The following is a 25,618-nucleotide window of genomic DNA, read 5'->3' on the forward strand; positions in this document are numbered from 1 at the left end:
GCATGTTTCTTTTTGAATGAAGTTTTGTCTGGGTATATGCCCAGGAGTGGGATTGCTGGGTCATATGGTAATTCTATTTTTAGTTTTCTGAGTAACATCCATACTGTTTTCCATAGTGGTTGCACCAACTTACATTCCCACCAACCGTGTAGGAGGGTTCCCTTTTCTCCACACCCTCCCCAGCATTTGTTATTTGTAGCCTTTTTAATGATGGCCGTTCTGACTGGTGTGAGGTGATACCTCATTGTAGTTCTGATTTGCATTTCTCTAATGATTAGTGGTGTTGAGCATCTTTTCATCTGCCTACTGGCCATCTGTATGTCTTCTTTGGAGAAATGTCTATTACAGTCTTCTGCCCATTTTTTATTGGGTTGTTTTTTTGTTGTTGAATTGTATGAGCTGTTTGTATATTTTGGAGATTAAGCCCTTGTTGGTCGCATCATTTGCAAATATTTTCTCCCATTGTGTAAGTTGTCTTTTCGGTTTTTTTTTAATGGTTTCCTTTGCTGTGCAAAAGCTTATAAGTTTGATTAGGTCCCATTTTTTAATTTTTGTTTTTAAGGAAGAACAGATTCGTAAACAATTCCTGCAGAAACTTCTTCTATTATTCTGTTTCCAAAATCATTCCAAAGGCTGACTGGTAAGATTTTCAATTAATTTTTTAATCATTAAATGCTACAGAAAGTCTGACTTGGTCCAGGAGAATTCAGAGAGTAAAACCCTGAAAACTGAATTCTTGAGGCCTGTCAGAGTCCACAGGAGCTTAATGAGGTCCACACCCTGGACTTCCAGCTTGATTTTCCAAAGAAGCCATAAACTGAGAGCCATAGGCCACTGAAGTCCAAGAGTCAACAAAGGTAATTTTCATTCACCTACTTCTTAGTAGAATGTAAGTAGTATAATGCTTAGCTCAAAAAAGTACTCACTGAATGAGTGCTAAATGAAAGAACAAAATATCCCCAGGGAAGGCACGACAGTGACTCCCACTTCATGCTCTGCCTGAGGTTAGACCCAACTATGCTACATAAATAGTGTAAAAAAAAAAATCTTGTTCATAGCAGCTTTATTTGTAATAGCCAGAAATTAGGAATAATCCTGATGCCCTTCAAGAGGTGAAGAGTTAAACTGCAGTATATCCCTACCACGGGATACTACTAAGCAATAAAAAGAACAAACTATAGATACACACAACAACTTGGATGAATCTTAAGGGAATTATGCTAACCGTAAAAAATAGCCAATCCCAAAGGTTATATACTCTATCATTCCATCTATGTGACATTCTTGAAATGGAAAGATTATAGAAATGGAGAACAGAATAGTGGTTGCCAGGGGTTGGGAATGGAGATAGAGGAGGCAAGAGGAAGATGGAGATGGCTGTAAAAGAAAAAAGGGAGAGATCCTTGTAGGGATGGAACTGACCAGCATCTTGATAGTGGTGAATACACGTGATAAAACTGTACAGCACTTAACACACCCAGGTGAGCACTCTTGCTCACACACGTGAGTACATGTAATACTGAGGATATCACAACTGTATTGATGTCATTATCCTAGTTGTGATTATTGTACTATAGTTGTGCAAGATGTTACCATTGAGGGAAACCGGGTAAAGCGTACACAGATCTCTCTGTATTATTTCTTACAACTATATAAGAATCTACAATTATCTTAAAAGTTTTTTTAAAATCTTAAGAAATCTCTCCTCTGCCACCATAAGCACCACCATTTGAGACTGAATGTTTAACACATGAAATCTTTCCTTACCACCTACATAGATCTCTCCTGCCTCTAAATGCACCGTTTTTATCACATAATCAAACTCCTCTTCTTACATTAAGGACAGGTGTTTCAGGACTCTTATCTCCTTATAGGATAAAAGCTCCTGTGACAGGACCCATGTCCTCTACCTTTTTGATACCCTCTCAGTGCCTAGCACAATGTTGAACCAAGAGCAGAGACTGAGTAAAAGTGGTTTTAATAAATATGTGAATGAAGGAATGTACACATTTTCTACTTCTTATAGTAGAGCTGGGTAAACCAGTAATTCACAATCCTTTTGCTCCAATTTTCTCAACTCTAAAAGGCCTGTAAACGCTGTGCTCCCCACCCCAACCTTACAGGCCTACAGTGAGGTTAAAGATCACCTCCCACTGAGGCTGCAGTAGTAGCTGCATTGATTATTTGCTGTGTGATCTTGTGCCAGCTAATTTCTCTGAACCTCAGTGTTCCCATTTGTAAAATGGGGAATACTGCTTATTTTTGCAAAATGGTGGCCAATTCTTAGTAAGTTTATGCCTTTTCAATAAATAGTGTTTTATTCATGTAGCACGTTTCTCTAAAGATCGAACTTTACTTCCATTTACAATGGCAAAAGTAATGTGTACAAAGTAAATGGAGATAGAGGATGGAGAAATGGGAGCAGACCAGTTCAAGTGGAAGCTGACAAGGGAATTTACTGGTAGCTGTTAGGACAGTGCACCGCAAGTACCCCTCCCTGCAAATCACTGTGGAAGAAGGCTTATCTCAGGCATGGCCTCCTCCCCTTGGTTTCATGCCTTGGTCCTGTCCAAAAGTAGCATAGCTACTAGGGCAAGACACCCCAAAAGTCTACAATCCCTAAGAATAGTGGGTTGGTGGTACTGAAGAGAAGGAGAAAGGGCTTCTGTTTATTTTCTCTGCCAGGGAAGTATTTGTTTTCAGGGTAAGTCTACTGCTTCCTTCTCAGGGCTGGGAGTGCCTTAGTCCGTTCTTACCCAGAAGGTGATAACTTTTCCCCTAAGTATGCAGCTGTCTGAAAACATATTTGCTCTGGATGTGTCACTGGGTTATGAAGAGTTTTATGAGAAATACTTTACACATGGCTGTTTCCAAGCCCAGGCAGTGGAGATATTTGCTGACCCATAAGACAGAGACGGACAAACACTGGATATAGTTCCAGGGTCCAGGTTTTAAAAGAATATACTTAGTCGGTTGGTCAGTCATTTTGAGCCCTGACTACACACCTGGCCTCAGCTAGAAACTGAGGAGGAATCATGCATGACTGTTACAGAACAGACCCCGTCCCTTAATGGAGATCCTGGTCTAATTTTGCATATTCACACATGTTTGCCTTACTTCTACCATGATGATCTTGCATGGAACAACAGCACGTTTTGTCAAAGCCAAGGTCTTAAAAAAAGAACATCATTCCAAGCATATTCCCTATAACCAGCAGAAGTGTATGAAATAGAATATAAAGATATGTCCAAGTTAGACAATAAATGTATGGCATAACCCACAGATTTCAGAGGAAAAAAAATGAATGTGCTGTCTAGAAGGATTAAAAATCTTTAAAACTTTATGAATTCTATTCTCTTCCTTATTAATGCAATGAATAATAGCATATACTCATAAGTAATTACCACGTGCCAGGCACTATATACTAAGCCTTTCAAAGAATCAGTTCGTTTAACCTTTAAAACAATCTCAAGAGCGATGTGCATAATAGTTTTTCTATTTTATAGATGAGGAAACTTCAGCTTAGAAAGACCAAGGATATAAAACCAGGATCATCTGATTCAGAACCAGTATTCTTGATCTTCACACTAAGCTACACTACTCTGGGCTTGTTTTACAGAGAAGGCCACAGTTGTTATTGCTATTACTGAGAAGAAAGTATACTTAGTATTGGTCCTTCAAACATATTAGGTGGAACCACACAAAACTGCCAATATGCAAATGTTCTGATCCATAGAAATGACAATTTCACTTGGTTCAACGTAATATAATATCAAGACAGAGAATGACATGTGCCTGGCCCCAGCACAGTCCCTAACTAGCTGTGAGACTTTGGGCAAATCACTAGTCTTCACTTGTCTCATCCCATAAAATGAAAAGGTTGAGCTGAATTTGTCTTTAAGTTCCCTTCCAGCTCTATAATTACAAGGGAAGGAAGAGACGCACCATAATTCATTTGTTCAATAATTATTTCTTAAGTGACAACTACATACCAACCACTGTGCTTTCTCTTTCATTCTAAATTCATCTGCATTTCAAGGACAGCCTCCCAGCAGCTTCCTCTGATCCCTGGGCTCTCACTTCTTAGACATAAAAACCCAGCTTGAGGATTCTTGCTTGCCTTCTATTTAGGGAAACTGGCATGTGTCGTAGGATGCTAGCAGCTCCTGCCCCATCACCATTCCACAGCATAAGGGAAAACCAAATGACCTAGAAACTACTTCAGGGTGAAGGGATAAAGTATGGTGTGGCAGAGAAATGGTACATGTGTACAAATGTGCATCTTCCAAAACAAAGAACTCTCAGTAAGTATACTGGCTCACAGTGACCTCCAGAAAATATTCTTTTTTCTGGACTTTACTTGCACACCCCCTCCACCAGGAAGATAGTCATCTAGCCTTTTAAATTTTAAAAAAATCCAGAAGGAAGAGACCTCAGTTTTGCTGGGTAGAGCACTTGAGCATCTAGTCACAGCGTTTGCAATGATTAAAGATTGGGAGTAGAGGATTATGGGAAAACAGCAAATGGCAACCCTCAAGACATTAATTCAACACTAACTGTGCTACTCAGTAGCTTTGTGAGCCTGGATTCATCATTCAACCTGCCTTTGCCTCAGTTTCCTCATCTGTAGAATAAAGAGACAACTTCTAAGTTCCTTTCCTATCATAAAGGTGGACGAGCCCTTTATCATCTAAGTTTTTACCATCTAATCTGCCATCTGTTCCTTTTTGCACATCCACTGTGGACACAGCAAACAGCTGTTTTCCAACACGCCTACTACCGTTCTTCAAATACATACTTGAAGTCTCTCATGTGTGCCCACTTCAATCCCTCTCTTCTGGCTTAAGTCGTGTGGTTAGCAAGATATTGGGAGTAACTCATGTGGAGTCATATAGCTAAACTTTGAGCTCATAAATAAGGGAATACATGCAGCAAATAGCTGTTTGCTTTCTCAATTTCTTGAAATTGAGAAAGACCCATAACTCTCAACCTCATTCCCTGGGAATCCTACCAGCTGTTACAGGAATACAAAAGCTACAGGAGAAGGGGATGAATAACCTTGACATGCTGACAGTCTAGCTGAGATCGAACCTACACACAGTATGTAACTGGTGAATTCTATAGGAAAGATTATTATTATGTGCTAAATTTGGGTACGTACCCAGTGTGAGTCAAAGGAAGCCAGATGAGCAAGGTCTGATGTGGGGTATAGTCTGCTTCAGCGAAAGCCCGTTGGTCTATAGATTGGACTCTGAATCATTGAAAAAGACACAACTCACCAGGGAAAATATGACAACAACCCAGCCTCTAACCTCTTCAAATTAGGGGTGACCCTGGGCTCTACCAATAGAGCTCCCTCAGACCCTTCTGGGATAGACCAGAAAGGGTTATCTGACAGGGCAGTGGCGGCCATTGTCAGCCGCATGTCCCTTGCCCTTCTGTGTTCTCTTCTCTGTCAGGGCTGCTCATTTCTCTCTTAACCTGTAGCTTAACTTTCTAGTTCATTTAATGCAAACCATCGCTAAATGGGGCTCCTATGAAATGTGTCACTTTAAGTACCTTGAAGTCTCCAGAAGGATTTTTCCTCTTCCTCAAACAACTACCTTTTAGAAACAATAAACCAAAGAATCAAAATGATTTCACAAGAGAAGTAATCACAAAAGCTAATTGTTTGTTAATAAACTGCTCCTCCACCTGCCCAGTTTCATTACAAAATACAAATACCTATCAGGAAGAAAGTAATTTGAGAACTGTTATTAATCAAATTCTATGTTTTAGAGACGAGCAGTTTTCTATTTTCTCTTCAAGGATTTTGAATTATAAACTTTCTCCAAGAGACAGATATGGAGAAAAGTTTCAGCCACATCAAATTTTGAAAACATGCATGAAATGTAAGCTGATATATCTCATAACTGATGTTTTTATAAACCTGTCCTTAAAAATCAAGGGCATGCTCTCAACACTCTCTGTCATGGAAATTGTTCCAACAGGCAAATAAATAGGCACTTCCATGGTTAAGGCCTCACAGCTGTCATATTATTTAGTTCTGCACAAACGAAAAATCCTATTACCAAAAAAAGGTTGGAGGATCTGTGGCTGGAATCTGGCAAGCAATTGCAGTTCCACTTTGTTTTGGTCAGTACGCTCCCTCAATGCAAATATGAACACCGTAAAATATTTAATTAAAAATAACTATGTGGTCTGAAAAACAAGTCCAGCACAACTGGAAACATGTCCAAATGAGAAGTTAACACTTTGCCATCTTTAATTAACGATGCTATGAAACTCATTAGAGAAAAGAGCTCACAGTTCCTCAACCCCCATGCTCCAGTGACTCAAAAATGCACATTCAACTCTAAAGGACAACAGAACAAGCAATAAAATCTCCCACTTCCTCAAGGTCACAGAATAGACTTTCATATCACAAAACTCAAAAGAATCCAAATTCCCAACCGGTCATCATGTTTCTCCATGAACTTGTATCCCAGTGGGGGAACTTGAGTTTATAAAGTCTTTGCTGCTTGTTTGAACTTGATTTCTACTATTTGCCTGGTATTTGAGGGAAGAAAAAAACAACGTTATGTTAGGGGGAAAAGTATAAAAAGACTCAAACATGAACTTTCATTTCTTTCTGATAAAAATTTAAAATATTGTTTAAGGTTTATATAGACCTAAAAGAAAAGCAGAATTTCCAGAAATTGCTCCAGGAATTCATGGAAAGAGAAGCCTTTCACCTGTACTATTCTTTTAATAAATAAAGCAAAGAAATAGCAAGAACTAGATGGCCTTTCAAAATGCCTAGGTTCTCTCAAATGATTTTTGACAAGGGTGCCAAAACCACCCAATGGAAAAAGGACAGTCTTTTCAATAAATAATGCTGAGAAAACTGGATATCCACATGCAAAATAATGAAGTTGGCCCTTTACCTAACACTATATACAAAAATTAACTTAAAATGGATCAGAGACCTAAATATGAGACTTAAAACATACAATTCTTAGAAGAAAACATAGGGCAAAAGCTTCATGACATTGGATCTGGCAGTGACTTCTTGACTATGACACCAAAGGCACAGGCAGCAAAAGAAAAAAATAGATAAATTGGAATTCATGAAAATTTTAAAGCTTTGTGCATCAAAACACTATCAACAGAGTAAAAAGGTACCCCACAGAATGAAAAAAATTCGAAAATCACATATATCTGATAAAGAATTAATATCCAAAAGTTATAGAGAACTCCTAAAACTCAACAAAACCAACCCAATTAAAAATGGGCAAAAGACTTGATGTTTCTCCAAAGAAGATATACAAATGTCCAATAAGCACATGAAAAGATACCTGACATCACTAACCTCTAGGGAAATGCAAATCAAAACTGCAATGAGATACCATCTCACATCCATTAGGATGGCTACTATGAAAGAAAAAAAAAAACAACAGAAAATAGCAAGTGTTGGCAAGGATGTGGAGAAATTAGAACCCTTGCGCAGAGTTGGTGGGAGTGCAAAGTGGTACAGCCTCTGTGGAAAACAGTATGGCAGTTCCTCAAAAAATTAAAAGTAGAATTATCATATGATCCAGCAATTCCACTTCCAAGTATATACCCAAAAGAACTGAAAGCAAGGTCTGGAAGAGATATTTATACACCCATGTTCACAGCAGCATTTTTCACAACAACTAAAACGTGGAAGCAACACAAGTATCCATTGATGGATGAATGGATAAACAAAATGTGGTATATACATATATTGGAATATTACTGGCCCTTAAAAAAGGAAGGAAATTTTGACATATGCTACAATATGGGAGATCTTTGAGGACATTATACTAAGTGAAATAAGCCAGTCACAAAAAGAGAAATACTGTATGATGCCACTCACATGAGGTACTTAGAGTAATCAAATCACAGAAACAGAAAGTAGAATGGTAGTTGCCAGGGGGTAGGAGTAGGGGGAAATGGGGATTTATTGTTCAATGGGTATAGAATTTCTGTTTTATAAGATGAAAAGAGTTATGAGATGGATGAGGGTGATGGCCGCACAACATTGTGAATGCGTTTGATGCCACTGAACACTTAGAAAAGGTTAGGATGATAAATTTTCTGGGTATTTTACCCCAATAAAAAAAAATTGGGGGAAAATGCCTAGGTTCCTATTCTTTTATAATATCACTGAAGAGCAGTTAAGTGGTATCCACATTTACATTTCAGAATTACCACTTATATGTGACCTTGGGCAAGTTTCTTAGTCTCTCTGCATTTCAGCTTCCTCACTGGTAAAATATCTACTTAAAGGTATGATGTGAGGATTAGATGGGTTTGTATGTGTAAAGCATTTAGTCTCGCATAATAAACACAACCTAAGTACTAGCTGTTACCTAAGTACTAGCTCCACCACTAAATCTATTCTCAGCATCACAAATAAAATCTCATCCCACCAAGGAGAAACCATTTGCATTTCATTCTCTGAAATGATGATGGCCTGGCCCCAGGTTCAACATCTGATCTAAAAAAAGTGAATCTTCCCTTCCTCAGCAGGAGCACACTAATGGGAACTGGGGCCCAAGTTACTCTGTCCTTTGGGCAGCAAAAGAGGTAAGACACCTACCCCCAGTTGCATTTATTCAACAAATGTTCATTGTGTACCTAGTCTGTGCTGGGCCCTGTACCGGATGCCAAAGTTATTTGCTCATACCCAGCACTTCCCACTGTACTCTGTGGAGCCCAAGGCCTTGTTTCCTTATTGAAATATGCTTATCACCTAAAAGCAATGCGGTATAAAAACATTTCCTAGGATGAAACTAATAAGAATAGAAGAGGGCACCCCAAATCACCTATTTCTATTCTCCTCCTTATAGTTCTATTCTTTAAAAAAAAAAAAAAAACAACTCTCCATTTACTTTCAAATTTCATAATGCAATTGTTCCCAGATAAGTTTTTATCCAAGATTATCAGGAAGAAAGACTTCAGGCACACTTGCTCTGAAACTGACAAAATGACAGAACAGGCCATTCCTGCCTCCACCCACTCATGGACTGCAGCACACTCTTGGGCCGTGTGAATAGAGCCAGGACCCTGGAAAGGCAATACACAAGCATAGGGCATGCACGGAAGCCGCCATTGCCAGGGAAACTTCCTCCTTCTCTAAACCTTCCAGCTAGGGACCAGAAGATAAAACTTCTCAAAACTTAACATTTACTGAGGCCCAGGTAAGGCTTAGCCACTTGTAAAAGAGCTGATATACTGATTGATTATTAATTATTTTATGAAGTCACACCATTGTGTTCAGGCAGCACAATGGGAAAAAAAAAAAAAAAAAAAAAGAGCACTGACTTGGGAGTTTGGACCTAGGCTTGAATTCCAGGGTTACCACTCACTAGCTGTGTGACTCTTGACAAGTATTTCACTTCTTCTAAGTTTCATTTTCCTTAACTATATTTGTACAGCCTAAAATTCCCACCTTTGAGGATCTTTGTGAGGATTAAAGGAAATGATTCATGTTAAACACCTAGCTGATGTCTGACACAATAGAATCTCAACATTATGGATGCCCTGCCCACCCCTTATTTTCAGGCAGGAAAAATGTCCCAAGGAACTCAACTCCTGATTTAGAGGAATAATAAGAATGGGTGGATCCCAGGCTAATACTGCCCCTAGTTTTTCTAAGAGCCTAGTTCTGATAACTAATATTTTTAGGACTCTGACAGTACTTGAGATGTTATGAGAAATCAAACCAAGCCTCCTCCAATAGCTCTTTCTCACCCAAATTTTACAGAGAGCAATCAAGAAGGCTTCAGCTTTATCTCACAGAGCATTATGTTCATTCACATGCCCATATGCATACAGTCTTAAGAACTGGGTTCTTCTCTTATGTGAGGACCAATAACCTCTCCAAAACTTTAATAACTCTGAAGGCTTAGCTAAAAGAAAAAAGAAAAAAAAAGGATTGGGTCTGCATTTGTGGCATTTCATGGTGTGTTGAGTGGATCCCCAAGACCAGCCCCAGATTTCTGATGGTTCAGTGGGAGGACTCATAGGACAGCATACAATCATACAGCCGTGATTTATTACAGTGAAAGAATACAAAGCAAAATCAGCAAGGAAAAAAGGTAGATGGGGTGAAGTCTGGGGAAAACCAAGCATGGGCTTCAAAGAGGCCCATCTCAGCTGAGTCATACACACAAGTTGTGACAACATGTGTGAAATGTTAACAACCATGGAAGCTCATTAGAGAGTCAGCGTCCAGGGGTTTTTATTGGAGACTGGTCATGTAGATACCCCCTGCCTGGCATGTACCCAAATTCCAGACTCCCAGAAGGAAAGTAGGTGCTCAGCATAAACTGCATTGTTTGCACAGTTTAGATATACAGTGAGCTACTGGTATCATATAGAGTGGTGGGAACCCTTCTGCAATCCAAGTTCCCAGATACCAGTCAAGGACCAACCTTGCAAGCAGGCGTTTCTAAGGACAAGCCGTCTCAGGATCCCTATGTTAATTCCTTCCCGCACACACAAAGCAAAAACCCAAATATCTAATTAATAACTGCCCTCTGACCACTAAATTCTTAGAGCCAACTGACATATTGAAATTCTCATTAAAAAAAAAACAGATAGTGAATATAACTCAGTGCTTCAAAATATATTCATTCAGCACATTTGTACTGTGTCAGCCTGCTGGGCTCCAGGCAGTAAGGAAATAACAATAAGTCCCTGCCCTCTTAGAAATTTCAGACCAATAGGGACGATAAGATGAGTACACAAAGAGCATTAACACAAGGTGGTATGCGATGACGACCATAAAAGAGGTATAAGCCAAACACTAAACCAGTTAGAGAAGGGAGAGGAAACTTCCTGCTGTGATGAACCAGGAAGATTTTGGTAAGAATTACCACAGAGCTGCAGTTTTAGGAACAGGTAAGATCTGAGAGTAAGTGGCAGGGCAGGGAAGAGCTCAAGAAGGGGAATAAAAGTATCGTTCCAGGCACAGACAGGAAGCTATGTAAACAATGCACAGAGGCTGCTATAGGGAAAGGGGAATACGGTTTGAATGGAAGGCTGGGTTCATAGAAGGGGATAGTGGAAGACATGAATCTAAAACACAGGTCTCAGATGTCAAACTAAGGAGATTGTGTTTTATGCAGTGGGTAATGGGGGAGTCTGTGTGTGAGGTTTTTTACTTTTCTAAACATGTTACTTTAGCATGAATGAGAGGAGTCACTGTAATCGAAAGGACCAAGGCTTTTGCCTTAGATCTCACAAAAGCCGCAGAGAGCTAGAAGGTGCAAAGAGGCGAAATATAAACGTCCTTTGGGAACAACATTGAGAAGGAAGCAGTAACAATGCTCCTCAGGAGATGCAGGAATCAAACAAGACTCAAAGTTCTTAAGTCGACTGCGGGATTAGTGCATTCAACCAGAAGTGCCTGGAAGGGCAGCCAGGTTAAAGGTAAAAACTAATAGCAGGGCAGAACATTCAGTGGCTGTGTCTAGAACTCCGATGGAGATGAGGAACCAGTGCTCAGGAAGGAGGTGGCGACTAGAATGGCAAATGTGGAGGAAGCCAGAGGCTTCTTAGAGGCTCAGCTATAGCAGAGGAGAAGCCAAACACTACACACGGCAAGTCAAGAGCTATGCATTTCTTCTGCCTCAAGCAAACATAACTAGGCTCTTAAGCTTGACAGAGAGATAGAACTATAAACATAAGCATGCACGCACACACACACGTGCACACTACTGAGAAGTGCTCTGTGGCCAGAGTGCCTCGGTTCAGATCCTGACTCCACCATGTATTAGCTTTCTGATCTGAGACAAGTTACTTAACTTCTATGCCTCTGATTTCCCATCTATAAAATGGGCTCAATAATAGTACCTATCTTATAAAGTTGTGGTGAGGATTCAATGAGTTAAATCATGTAAAGAGCTTAATGCAAAGTCTGTCTGGCACATAGTGAGTGTTCAGTAATTGTTGGCCACTATTATTATATTGAGTCTCACTATAATGTCATGAGATAAAGCCAGGCAATCATTATCATCTCCATATTACTAATAAGGAAACTGAGACTCAGAGAGGAAATACTTGCCCAATTTTCACACAGTGCAGAATACAAGTTAGGATTTTATAGAGTCCAGTCTCCTTAATGAGATTTACAAAGCTCTCCATGTTCAGCCTACTCGCTACGTCTCTGGCCTCAGTTCCTGCCAACCTTGCCTTGAACGTGAAACTGTGCCCGCCACACTATTTCCTGCCCCTCTTAACTTTCTGATCCCTATTCATCCCTCAAGTCTCCTCTCAAGTGTCACCTCTTCCAAGAAGCCCTTGGCACTTGCTCCCTCTTCCCTCTCACCACCCCACCTCCCTCTATACTCACATCTGACTATTAACATCACGCCATGTGTAATTATAGACGCCTGCTTTCCCCACTGGACTCTGAGCCTAAAACAATTTCTGGCACACAGTAAACACTGAGTATTTATTGAATGAACTAACTCTTGTCTCTAAGTCTGATATCCTTCCCCCCAGAGCATGCTGCCCCTTTATCAACAAACGTTCGCTATTTATTAATAGTTTAAAAAGAGTAGCAACAGAATTTCACCAAAGATCAACCAGTCATACTATACTTAAATATCAAACTAAACTTAAACACGTGGTCATTGTACCTGTAGGCAGTGAAGCACACAAACACACCCTTCAAAGAGCTGACCATTCCCACTCACAGCTCATCTGTCTTGGTGCCTGTGGTCTCAAAGGAGAGAGACCAAACCCAAATCTATCAAAGGATTCCTCCTCCGCTTGATTAACCCACTGAGAAGGACCTGGGGCTTGGCACGTGAGGAAGACAGGCTCAAAGGTCTCACATGCCAAAGGCCCAAGGTGAGGTACCTGCAGGAGGTTAAAGGGTACATCTTGCTCCCTGTGTTCCACCTGTCAGCCTGAGACTAGCTTTCAGTTCCCGATGACTCAGAGAGTGAGATCATGGGGAAAGGTTACCAGAGAAGGGAAGAAGGGAGCACGTCCGCGCCATCCGCAGTTCCTCACACACCAAGCAAACACCTGTGCTCCATTCCACGAACATCTGTTCCCGGAAGCTTCTGACAGGTGGAACCACGTCTCCTCCACACCCTTGGCTCGGGCCACCACCCAGTTCATGTGGGAAGCAGGTGATCCTCTCCACAACTATGCAACTCGAGCGACCGAGGCTGATCTCCCCAGGGGCTCTTCCCTGAGGAACTCCGGGTATATGTCAGGTTTTCCCGTCGGTCTGGATAAAGCCGACAACACTCAGGGAAACAGAAACACAGGCCCAGAAACATACAAACACACACTTGTGTGTACTTGGGTCTGACGCCGATGGCTTGGGGAAAAGGGCCACTCAGTTTCTTGCGATTTGCCCACAGATGAGAGTTTTGTGGCCCACGCCTCCCTGCTCCTCCCCCGCCAGGAAACTCAGAGACTGCTAACCACAGCAGTGCCTGCTGAGCACGAGAAATTCTGCAAAGCACGAACCAAATTCAGCACGTACTGGGTGTCAACGATTCCCAGAACTTCAATTCTGGAAATACGGGCCTTACACTTTCTTTCTGGGTCCAAGCCTCAATCGTTTTGCCAGAAGCACACCTGGGTCCTTATTAAAAGTGGAAACTATGCTTAACTCCACGGCAGGCATAGTCATCATCTTGGAATTAATCTCCAATGTGGTCCAGTCCATAAATTAGTATATGGAGACACCATTTTCCAACACATGTGTACCTTCCTCCAGAAGTCTTGAATTAAACAGCAGCACCATCTCTGCTCCTACAAGTACCTTTTACCAAGAGCTTTAAAATATCTTATCTGTTCCCACAAGTCCAAACAAGCGTGCCTTCGATGAACCTCAGATCCACCTTCCATACTTTGGACAGTGTTACTGTCCTAAAGTCTAGTTATTTCACACACAATATTGAGACACTTCCATTAGTTCCTTGCTGCCTTCAAGATAAGAGGCAAGTTTTTAGCCTGGTTTCACCTTTGGGCATCAGCCCCCCCCACGTTATATATATGACCATTAAATATACGCCCTCATTTAATCCTCTGAGCAACCTGTGAGGCAGGTCTGATCATTCCCATTTTACACACACATTGAGGAAGTGATATGCTATGGCGATAGTTGCAGACTTGGGGGACAACCAAGGTCTCAGGATGCGCCCTTCAACATGTCCCAAGACGGCAGACCTAAAACAACCCTAGAATCCATTCTATCAAGAATCTGGTGGCGCAGTGGTTGAGAGTCTGCCTGCCAATGCAGGGGACGCGGGTTCGAGCCCTGGTCTGGGAAGATCCCACATGCCGCGGAGCAACTGGGCCCGTGGGCCACAACTACTGAGCCTGCGCGTCTGGAGCCTGTGCTCCGCAACAAGAGAGGCCGCGACAGTGAGAGGCCCGCGCACCGCGATGAAGAGCGCCCCCCCCCCACTCGCCGCAACTGGAGAAAGCCCTCGCGCAGAAACGAAGACCCAACACAGCTAAAAATAAATAAATAAATAAATAAAATTATTTTTAAAAAAAGTGTTACTCTTTAAAAAAAAAAAAAAGAATCGAAGAATTAAACTGAAAACCCAGACCCTTTATTTCTTTTTTTTAAATTCTTTTTCAAATTCTTTTCCCTTTTAGGTTATTACAGAATACTGAGCAGAGTTCCCTGTGCTATACAGTAGGTCCTTGTTAGCCATTTTAAATATAGCAGTGTGTGCATGTCAATCCCAACTCCCAGTCTATCTGTCCCCCTCACCATTCCCCGCTGGCAACCATAAGTTCATTTTCTAAGTCTGTGAGCCAGACCCTTTATTTCTAAAACTCAGATGATTAGTCTAAAACCAGCAGTGGTGAAGATTCTGCCCTAAAGAATCTAACATGCCAGAGTTCAGTCTTCCTCCCAGCGCAGATGGCTGGCAGAGGGGGCGGAGTGGTTGAGGCACGGATCTGACAGGGCGCCTTGGCTTGGCCTGGGATCCAGCCCATGCCCTCAGCCGCAGAGCCCTGTGCTTTAATCAACTGACTCAGCCAGTGGCAGGAGAGACCAGGCGCCTGTGGCCGTGAGTAATGGCAGCACAAAACACATCTGTCTAATCAGAAGCTGATGGTGTCAGTTACACCAGGAGTTACAGTAAAACAATGTTCTACAAGGGAAAAAAGAACGTCTATTCACTCAGAAGTTAAGCAATGCCTTTCTTTCTCCCTCTAACTCACAATGCAAATTTATGGAATTGTTTACTAGGTCCTATACCCCCCTCTCAAATATTTCTTGATGCATTTATAGAAAGAAGACTTATCTATGAATAACAAACCAAATCTGTTCTACTAGTTGCTGCAAAATATCTAGAAACTATGACATTAGGAAATGCTTTTATTTTGGCTTTCTTTAATCTCTATCATCATTTTGAGGGATAATGCATAGCAACGTGTTTTTGTAAGTGGTAAGTACTTCACATATGTAAAGTCACTGCAACCACCTGAGGATCATTACACCACATTTCAGCATAGACTTCATTTCAGAAGAGTGATTCATTCACTCTTCCATTTGTTCATTTATTAATTCATTGAAAATACTTTAAAGTTCCCATTGAGTGCCAGGCAATTGGATGCAGAATTAAACCAGAGATTCCAAGCCCTTAGAGCCTCAACCTTTTCCCAAATTGGCCTTTTCATCTCCAAGGTGTTCCAGCCACACCTGGCGCTCTCTCCTCTCTCCGGTCTCCTCTCTCCCTCCCTCGCCCTAGCCTACGGTTCTGAACCACTCTAGAGTGTGCTTCTCTCACGTTCTGCAAGGGTCCCAGCACAGGACCAATACCCAGTGGGCACTAAAGAAAAGTACTGTATTTAGTGATTTCAGAAGTGAGTACTTTGTGACACACACAGCCTTATTAACTTAAATAACCTGCTTTCATTATACTTCTGTCAACCTACCTTCCCAAAAGTTGCCTCAAAGCAGTTCTCCCTCCTACAATCTGAGGGTGTTCTAGATTAAGAGTAACAAATAGATGAGCAGAAACTACTCTCCCCTCAATGATCTATGGATCACGTGTTCTGCATGAGGGCAGTCAGCTGGGGAGACCCTTAGAAAATAATGAGGGGGCACTGAAAGCAACAGGAAGTGGGAACATTTTCTGACACCTGATTCATTTGGATTCTCTACCAAACTTTTATGTGGGCAAATGTGAATGGAAAATAACCCAGAATCATAGATTTTTAAGACTGGAAAGAACTTCATCTGGTCCAACTCCCTCTATAGATTAAAAAAAAAAACAAACCAAGGCTCCGGGAGAGGACATGACTAAACCCAGAGCTCACAGCCTATCCGTGAGATAGGAGTGGAAGCCAAGCCACCTGCCTCCCATTACAGGGCCCATTCCTCTCGGCAGAGCTGCTCCGAGCTGGGTGAGTGCCCCCAGGGGTACATCATCACCTTTCCAGCTGCTCTCACTGCTTCCTCCCAGCATGCCTCTGCCTTGCTTTAGGCAGCTAGAGACAGCCCTCAGGAGCTCTGGGACTCCCTGTGCAAAGGAACAGCTCCCTTGAATGGCAAGCCTGTTTTTTATTCTGTGAAATGGGACTATTTTCTGTCCTTTTCTTCGCTTCAGGATTGTGATGAAGATCAGTGACATGCCAGCCATGTAGGAATCCTATATTCTTTGAAGAAAACAGAGTAGGGATCCAACAGAGCATCTGCATCATAATTAAGTCCTACTAACGTTAGGCCCAGGAGTTAGATTTCAGCATTTTTATAAAGACCGACAATGTTTTTGTTTTTTTCTACCTTTAAATTTTTTTTAAATTGCATACACACTGACATGCAATTCAAGTAACAAACAATAACACCTGCCACTTGGCCCTCCTAGTGACTTCGGTGGAGAAAAATCAAGTAGGTGTCATTATTTCCAATTTACGGAAGGAAAAACTGGTTCCCAGAAGCTACCCAAAGTCACACAGGTACTAAAATGCAATGTTGGAGCAAGGACCTTTTCTAAGGCTCTCTCCTCCTCACTGTGCTATTAGCTTTAGAATTTTCTGCTCACGTTTTGCACATCAACAACGATGAAGAGCTACCTTTTTGTTACATCTGAGACATTTAAGATGCTTGAGTCACTTTAACAAGGAGCACAACTTGACCCAGTAATGTCAGCAGCAGCCCCACTGCGGGCACTTCTTTCTGCTGGAAACTAAATGACACAGGGGAACTCTAGGGGGTGAACTTTGGGGTTCACAAACAGGATTAACCTTTACGATGTCTTTAATTATTCATGATTTACTTTCAACATTCTTTCAAAAGCAACCTGAGACGGCTCTTAGCCCTGACAATAATACAGTCAAAAGTAAGGGTTGGGCTTCCCTGGTGGCACAGTGGTTGAGAATCTGCCTGCCAATGCAGGGGACACGGGTTCAAGCTCTGGTCTGGGAAGATCCCACATGCTGCGGAGCAACTGGGCCCGTGAGCCGCAACTACTGAGCCTGCGCGTCTGGAGCCTGTGCTCCGCAACAAGAAAGGCCGCGATAGCGAGAGGCCCGCGCACCGCAATGAAGAGTGTCCCCTGCTCTCCGCAACTAGAGAAAGCCCTCGCACAGAAACGAGGACCCAACACAGCCAAAAATAAATAAATAAATAAGTAAATTTATTAAAAAAAAAAAGTAAGAGTTATATTCATTTGTTCTTTTTTTTTTTTTAACGTACAGATGCAGAGAAAAGATTTGGAAGGCTGTATCCCAAGTTTTACATTAGTTGTTTCTGAGTACAGATGTATTATTATTAATGCTAATCTGTATTTTATCTTTTTCTACAACAAATAGGTATAGTTTTAGTAATAAGAAAACAAACAATAATCATATCACTTACACGTGGAATCTTACAAAAGCTAAACTCATAGAAACAGAGAGTAAAATGATGATTGCCAAAGGCTGGGGAGTGGGGGAAATAGGGAGATCTTGGTCAAAGCATACAGATTTCCAGTTATAAAATGAATAAGTTCTTAAGATCTAATATACAGCATGGTGACTATAGTATGTATTACATACTTGAAAGTTGCTAAGAGACTAAATCTTAAACGTCCTCACTACAAGAAAAATAGTAGTGATATATACGTGTATAAAATCATCATGTGTACACCTTAGACTTATGCAATGTCATTTATATCTTAATAAGTCTGTGGGGAGGGAAAACAATGATTGTTTTTATTTTTTAAATATGTTCTTCACTCTGAAAAATGGGAAAAGAGGTTATCACCACAGGAGGCTGGGAAGCTCTATCACTATGAACCAAGTGACTAGAAAATGCAAACAATACTTAAAGCTCCCAGACCAGAACCTTTGCCCTGTTTCTCCATTTGGGTACTCTCAGCCCCGCAAGAATATAAAGCAATATGCCAGGACACCAATTTTACACAAATATTTTGGGGAAGAAAACTATATATAAATATTTAACAGAAAAACTAAATTTGACAGACATACGGAATTAAATGAAAAAAACCTGCATAAATCCTTAAAACAATTTTCGTGCTCGCTGGGGCCAATCTGAACTATAACCCAACCCCCAGGAGCACTCGTCAGGCTTCTTTTGCTATTAGAGACTCTTCTAATGGAGAAATTTGGGAAGCCCTAAGGCAAATAGTACCATCTTATTTCCCCCCCTTTTTGAGAGAGCAGAAACCTGATTAAAACTAAGTCACTTTTCCTTTTAACTTTTTTAAAAAGTCAAATTTGCCTTCATCTACTATCTTTAAAAACTCCTTTATAAAACAGGTGGCAGCCAACACATTAGCAGGGAAATCTGTAAGCCCACAGGGGCACAGTTCGCCCTACCTTCCTTGCCCAAGGGGGAGAACTACCTGGCCTGGCATCCTGGGTTCTGAGGATGGTGAGGGCCCGGGCTGCCCCAGGGGCCGCCTCACATTTCTTCAGGACAGCAGACCACTCTGCACAAGGTGCTAATTCATTCATTCCACAAATGTTTATTGAGCGAAGCCTGAGAAAGGCCTCTTAGGGGACAGTGGGATCATTCACAAGCCAACGGTCAGGTCTAACGGATCAGCTGTGGACAATCAATCTTTCATGAGACCTCAAACCACCTCCAGGATAAAGCAAACAGGGCCCTCATCCAGCCCACTCACCAGCAGCTGGGTGGGGTCAGGCAGGCGTTCTGGAATGGGACTGCTGCTTGAGAGAGGCTTAGGCATCACTGATGCCCACCAGAATGACTGAAACGCCTGCATCATAAATGACCTAACACCTCTGGAGTGCTTTGAATGGAGTCTGTCACCTCGTGAGAACTCAATAACAATCATTTTTGCTGTCACTGTTCCAACTTGCCCTTACTCAAGGAGCACCAAAAAAGGGAAAAGAACACAGGTTTTAGAATCAGAGAGATTGGATTTGAATCCCAGCTCTGCCACTTACTAGCTATGTGACTAAGGGAAGCTATCTTTCTGAGCCTCAGTTCCTCATTTGTAAAATGGGGTAAATATCAGTATACCAGCCCTCACGTGGCTTTGTGAGAACTAAGGACGTGTTCCATGCAAAGAAGAGTATCTGGCCCATAAGTGCCCGCCAAAAGGTCAATATTGCCACTGCCCTGCCCCCCTCCTCCGCTGCTCTTGATGGGCCCTGGAATCTAATTTCACCTGGATACCACACTAAGGGCTGAGGGAAAGAGAAGGGAGAGAATTGCTGGAGACCTTCCACAGAAACCCACCAAAGTCCTCTGCTGCTTTCAAGCACCCTCCTCTGTTTAGCTGCTCCATCCTACTGACAGTTGGCTGCATAGCTGAGAATGGCTGCCAAGAAGGGGACGGGAAGCCGAACAGCAGTTGGAATCCATCCCACCTTCCAGTGTTTGTCTGTCTGTCTGTCTGAAACCCCATGGGGCTTCCTCTGCACATCCTTGCATGGTAGAGGCTGACAGTGTGATTCATAGTCTGTTCTTATCTAGGTTTCCATCTCAACCCAGAGCCCAAAGCCCTGGAGGCTGCTGGTCACAAACCAGCACTCAATGAAAATGAGGACTTTTCATTCAGGCAGGAAGTGGAGCCCCTCAAAGTCAAAGGGGATTTATAAAGGGAGGAGGGAGGAAAAGGAAGAGGGAGGAGGATGGCTGCAGAGAGAGAGGCCCACTTCCTACATGCTGGGAGAGCCCTCTGTCCTAGCTGCTGAAGCAGTTGGTTTTCTACTTTGAAAGATAATAAATCTCATTCCTGTAATTTATAACTCACCACGGGACAAGGTCTGAGTGTAGGAGGAGAACTCCAAAACAAATCTGCTTATTTTCCAGGTAGAAATCATCAGCACCCAACTCCCCCTTCCCGACCCCACACCTGTAGATAGGTCCTAACGCCCTACCTTACTCCACCTGAGCAATCTAGGGACAGTTGCTCTGTAGTCAGGGCCACCCAGCAGCCAGCCCCAAGCCCAGACTCAGTCCTCGAAAGCCCCAGGAAACGCGACAGCCCACGGAACCGCCGCCTACCCAAGCACCTCGGCTCCCTGGAGACCGCCCCCTGGGCAGCGGAGCCGGCTCTTTCGTGAGTGGGAAATTGAGAAAGGGCGCTTGCCGGGTGCCAAAACGAAGTTCACGTTTTAGAACTCAGAAGACCAGAAAAGCATCATCATTCAACACCAACTCCCTCATTTAACGGAGGAGGAAACACAGACCCAGAGAGGGAAAGAAAGTTGCCCGAGGTAATACAGCGAGTGGGCAGATTAGTCGAGGCTAGAGCCGGGCGCGCTGCCGGGCAGGGACAGCCTCTCGCCGCCTCCCTCGTGCTCTTGGCCGCAGACCCCGGCCGGTTGGAGCAAACCCCGCAACCCCGAGCGCGGTGCGGCGCGTTACCTTCCTCCGGACTGGGCGCTGCGAGCTTCCTCTCCCCCGGCGGGGTGCTGGCGGCTCTGCCCGGCTCGCTCGCCCTGCGGTCCAGGTGCCGCCCGGCCGCTGTCAGCGATGGGAGGCGCGTGCGGGCTCCCCGTCGGGCGGCGTGCGGGCGCGCAGGGGCCACTCCTGGACGCACGGGCCAATAGCTCTGCGCCCGCGCCCGGCCCGCCCCCGCGCCCCGCCCCGGCCCGGCCCGGCCTCCGCTGCCTTGGACTCCAGCCCTCTCTCGGGTCCTTCTCCCACCCCTCCCCGCCCCCCTCCTGTTTCTCTCTCCCCCTTAGCTCCGCATCTTGGCTTCCTTCTCAACAACTTTTACCCCGAAACAACTTTTTCACTGTGCAGATAAAGAATGCAACACATTTTTTGACCACTCTGCTTTAGGGGTTCTTGGAGCCCGAGAGCGTGGAGCGCCAGGAGACCTTCCACTCAGAGAGCGGGGTCAGCCCCGGCGCAGTGGAAAGGAGCGCACAGTGGTACGGAGCAAGGTGCTTTCACCACTCCGGACGTCAGCTTCCTCACGAGTAAAACAAACAGAAATATTTCACAGGTTGTTGAGAGGATTAAATGAGCTGATGATTTTAAAATGTCTAATACAATAATACCTGGATAAGCGGTGAGGGTGATGTGTACGGCCTGAGCCACCCAATGGATGCGCAGTGAGGACTGGTACACTGCTGGAAGGTGCTGGCTGGTGGAGAGGCAGGCACGCCTATAAATACAATATTGTATCAGGGCCAGTTGAAAACAAAGTTACCGATGGTGGAGCCAGACCAGGCAAATTTCCGAAATTGGTGAACTTTAAGGCCTTCTGCTTCCTCATCATCTCCCCAGTTACTGTTGAACATCCAGTTGAGTGTAGCCCAGGTCTGCCTTGGGTCCTTCCAAAGATCTTCCTTCTCCCGAACTTACAAGGGCTGATCCCCAAGTGTCTTCGTTTAGCTCTGGGTGCAGGACTGCTAATCGACCTAGGAATCCTTGCATCGGGTTAATGGGCGTATTTTGGCTCTCACCCAAGCTTTGAGAGCCTAGTGTGTCCCCCGTGCTGAGTGAGCACTCCGGATGCAAAAGAGGATTAAGCCTTTGAAGAGACAAATTTGTAAACGATTTCAATTTAGGGTAATAACTGCTATAATAGGTGTACAAAGTGTTATAGAGTCGCATACACTGGGGAGAGGAGAGCAGTAAAAGCTTGAATACAAGTGCGACCAAGATAAGTCTTGAAGGAGCGCTATAACTTAGGTCAGGTGGACGCAAAGAGGACATGAAGATGCCTGTCATATGCCTGGCTATTGCACAGAGTGAGTGACAGGGGGGCAGAGATGAAGCTAAGGAGGAAGGCAGACAGATGCAGGAGGAGTAACTGTGCCTCTCTTGCTAAGGGAAGCAGGCTGTCATCATCCTGTCGGTGATGACTGCTGGTGAATGGTTTTAAGCAAAGGAGTGGCATGACCTCATTTGCTTTTGGTGCGTCAATTTCAGTGTCGATTGCACCTGCCTTGTTTATCTCCTTCCTGCTCCTCTCCAGCCTGGAGGGCAGGCACTGGGTCTTGCCCTGCCCGCCCCCCGCCTTGATGGTTGCCTTGCATCACCTAGTACAGGGCTTTGAGGGAAACTGATACTCGCTACTCCCAGCGTCACTCCTCTCCAGCAAACAAACAGCAACTCCCAACTGCAAAGGAGGGTCTAAGGCTTCTCACTTCAAGTTCTGGGGCAGGCAAGTGGGGGAGAAATTTTGAGGTAGGGTCTTGTCAGCGACCCTCAACTCATCCGAAGTGGCCATATCGCTCAGAGGTTAAAAGCTAGAGCTTTGACATCAAATGGCCAAGGTTCAAATACTGTCCCCACCACTTTCTAAGAGGACCTGAGCTCAGTTGCATAACCTCTCTGTGCCTCAGTTTGTTCATCTGTTAAAGAGATGATAATCATGCCCCTCTCTAAGGCTACTGTGAAGGTTAAAATGAGAAAGTGCCTGTGTTTAGCAGAGTGTCTTGCACATAGAGAGTGCTGAATAAATCTTAGTTAACGTGATCCTAGCAAGTCAGGAGCGGCTTGTTCCTCTTAACCTACAGATTGCCACCCTTCAAAATGGTTTGCCTACAAGTGACACATAAGTTTCACAGAAAGACAAGTGGGTAGGGATAATGCAGTGCAGTGGTTATATGTGCGTGTCCTGACTCCACTGGACTCCATCACTAAACTAGCTAGGTGACTTTGGAAAAGTTACATAACCTCTTTAAGCCTCTGTTCCTCTGCAATTAAATAGAAATAGTAATATTACCTGTCTTGTGTAAGGGAGATGCTGTAATATGCATAGCACACTGCCTGGGCCAAGGTAAGATCTCAATAAATGTCAGCTAATAGTATGATAATGGTTAGAAGAGAGTTCTTATACTTTGGGGAAAGGGAAAAGTAATCTAACAGTAATGAATTGGAAGGGGAAGTGTAATCCCTCCCCCCAAAACTAAACTCAAACGTAAAGGTTGGTGCTGGATCTGTGAAAACTGACTGGGGCACAAGCAGAAGTTAGCTTAGAAACAAGCAGGTGGAACTTGGGCCTGGAGAGTTTTCCAGCTGCGCGTGGGTTATTTAAATTTGGAACCTCCGTTTGAACAAAGATTAAATTCTTGCAACTCTATGGAACTGAAATAAAATGAAGTGTTGTTTGCAGAGGTGTGTATGACTGCCCTCTGAACTGGCCTCCTGGGATGGTGGAATGCCAAAGGCTCTTGCTTTCAGATGAGAACCTGGGATTTAAACCCTAACACCACCCAGCTGTTACTTTGTAGAGTCACAGGCACATTGCCAAGTTGTTTAGTTTTATCAGCCAGTTAGCAGGTAAATATTTGTGGGATAGGCTAGGTGTGGTTCCTGCAGGCTCAGGACATCCTCACCTCTATTTCTGACCCAAGGAATCCTTCTCAGGCATCAGGACCAGGGACAAATCTCACAAGATTCTGCCCTCCTAGTTGAATGAATCAATCCTTTGAACATCTCCAACCCGCATGATGTATTACTTAAGCCTTTTCTTTTTCTTTTTTTTTAAAGAATTTATTTATTATTTATTTATTTATTTATTGGCTGCATTGGGTCTTCGTTGCTGCGCGTGGGCTTTCTCTAGATGTGGCGGGCAGGGGCTACCCTTCATTGCGGTGCGCAGGCTTCTCATTGCGGTGGCCTCTCTTGCTGTGGAGCACAGGCTCTATGCACGCAGAATTCAGTAGTTGTGGCTCCTGGGCTCAGTAGTTGTGGCTCACTGGCTGTAGAGCGCAGGCTCAGTAGTTGTGGCTCACAGGCTTAGTTGCTCCACGGCATGTGGGATCTTCCTGGACGAGGGCTCGAACCCGTGTCCCCTGCATTGGCAGGCAGATTCTTAACCACTGCGCCACCAGGGAAGCCCCTTAAGCCTTTTCTCAGCATTGATTTCATTGTGTCTTTATAGTTAGTTGTCACAGGATATGCCACTCCCCACCAGTTTTAAATCTCTCCCAATTCAAGGACGCCTTTTTTCTCTTTGTGTTTCTTCTCATGACCTCCACCCTTCCCCCAACCCCATCTCTACCCCAAATGACTGTATACCATAGGCACTCAATTAATGCTTGTTACATTGCATCTCATAGTAGACATGTTACAGAGAGCAGCACTGTTGCCACCATGGAAAAGTAAAAGAAATTAAACAAAAACCAAATCTTCTAGTGAAGACATGAGTTTGTCTTTAAGCTATGTGGATTTATAACCTCTTACCCACCAAAAATGGAAGATATTGCAAAATGCTGTACAATTACATCTAGTGTGGTAATGTGGTTATGTGACTTGTAGCAAGCAGTAGGTATCAAATGTACAGCATTTAGCATATAATTCAGTCATAGTACTGGGTCGCCACAGCAGGAATTTGGTTTTCTAAATAATTTGCAAATGCTGAATATCTTTTTAACTTTTGGAAGTACAAAACTTTGGCCTTGAATCAAATTGTGTTAGCAATCTCTCCACAGTCTTTAATAATGCCTTGCATTTCTACAGGGCTTTGTATTTTCAAAGCTCTTTCACTCTGATTATCTTGTTTGATCTTCACATCAACCCTATGATGTAGGAAGGGCAGCTATTAGTATCTGCATTTTACAGATGAAGATAGGAGGGACTTGAGAGGATCAGGTCCCAAGCTCAGGCCAAATGGCTCACTAGTGACACAGCCAAGGTTGGAACCCAAGGATCTGTAAACCAGAGAGATTTCTGATATTCATGAACATTTTGATTATTTATGACATTTACAAGCAATGGTCTTATGCAGACATCCTAATTTATATTCATGTGCATATATTTTCATACAGAGTTCCTTTCAAAAAGTAAAGAAAAACCTTCATGGTGATCATCTCCCTCAGATATGTATGTGTAATAGTCATAATTTGTTACTTCAGTGCCTTTCATCTGCACATATCAACATGCATTCCAACATTAATTATTCTTTAAAAACATTTCTAGGTTTACTCTATCCGTAAGAACAAATTTTCTTACTTTAATGTTTAAAGAAATAACATGTTACTTCAAAAAATAAAGACCTCCAGGGACTTCACTGGTGGCACAGTGGTTAAGAATCCGCCTACCAATGCAGGGGACAGGAGTTTGATCCCTGGTCCAGGAAGATCCTATATGCTGTGGAGCAACTAAGCCCACGCACCACAACTACTAAGCCTGCGCTCTAGAGCTCGCGAGCCACAACTACTGAGCCCGTGTGCCACA

General features: G+C 43.2%; 1 protein-coding gene across 10 annotated transcripts in view; it reads right to left on the reverse strand.

The window, feature by feature from the left end:
- The window catches only part of SYTL2 (synaptotagmin like 2), a 100,733-nt gene extending 79,731 nt beyond the window's left edge, over window positions 1–21,002 (reverse strand). For 5 of the 10 annotated variants that reach the window (XM_057553191.1, XM_028163129.2, XM_007168525.2 and 2 more), the window contains exon 1: window positions 20,846–21,001. The gene's annotated coding sequence lies outside the window, so the exon portion shown is untranslated. Of the gene's footprint in view, window positions 1–12,984; window positions 13,327–20,845 lie in introns of those variants that run through there. The other 5 variants (XM_057553190.1, XM_057553189.1, XM_007168524.2 and 2 more) reach the window with 3 other exon arrangements.
- Between the last annotated feature and the right edge of the window lie 4,616 nt (window positions 21,003–25,618).

The sequence above is a fragment of the Balaenoptera acutorostrata genome, chromosome 9 (assembly GCF_949987535.1).
Source record: "Balaenoptera acutorostrata chromosome 9, mBalAcu1.1, whole genome shotgun sequence".
Lineage (NCBI taxonomy): Eukaryota > Metazoa > Chordata > Mammalia > Artiodactyla > Balaenopteridae > Balaenoptera > Balaenoptera acutorostrata.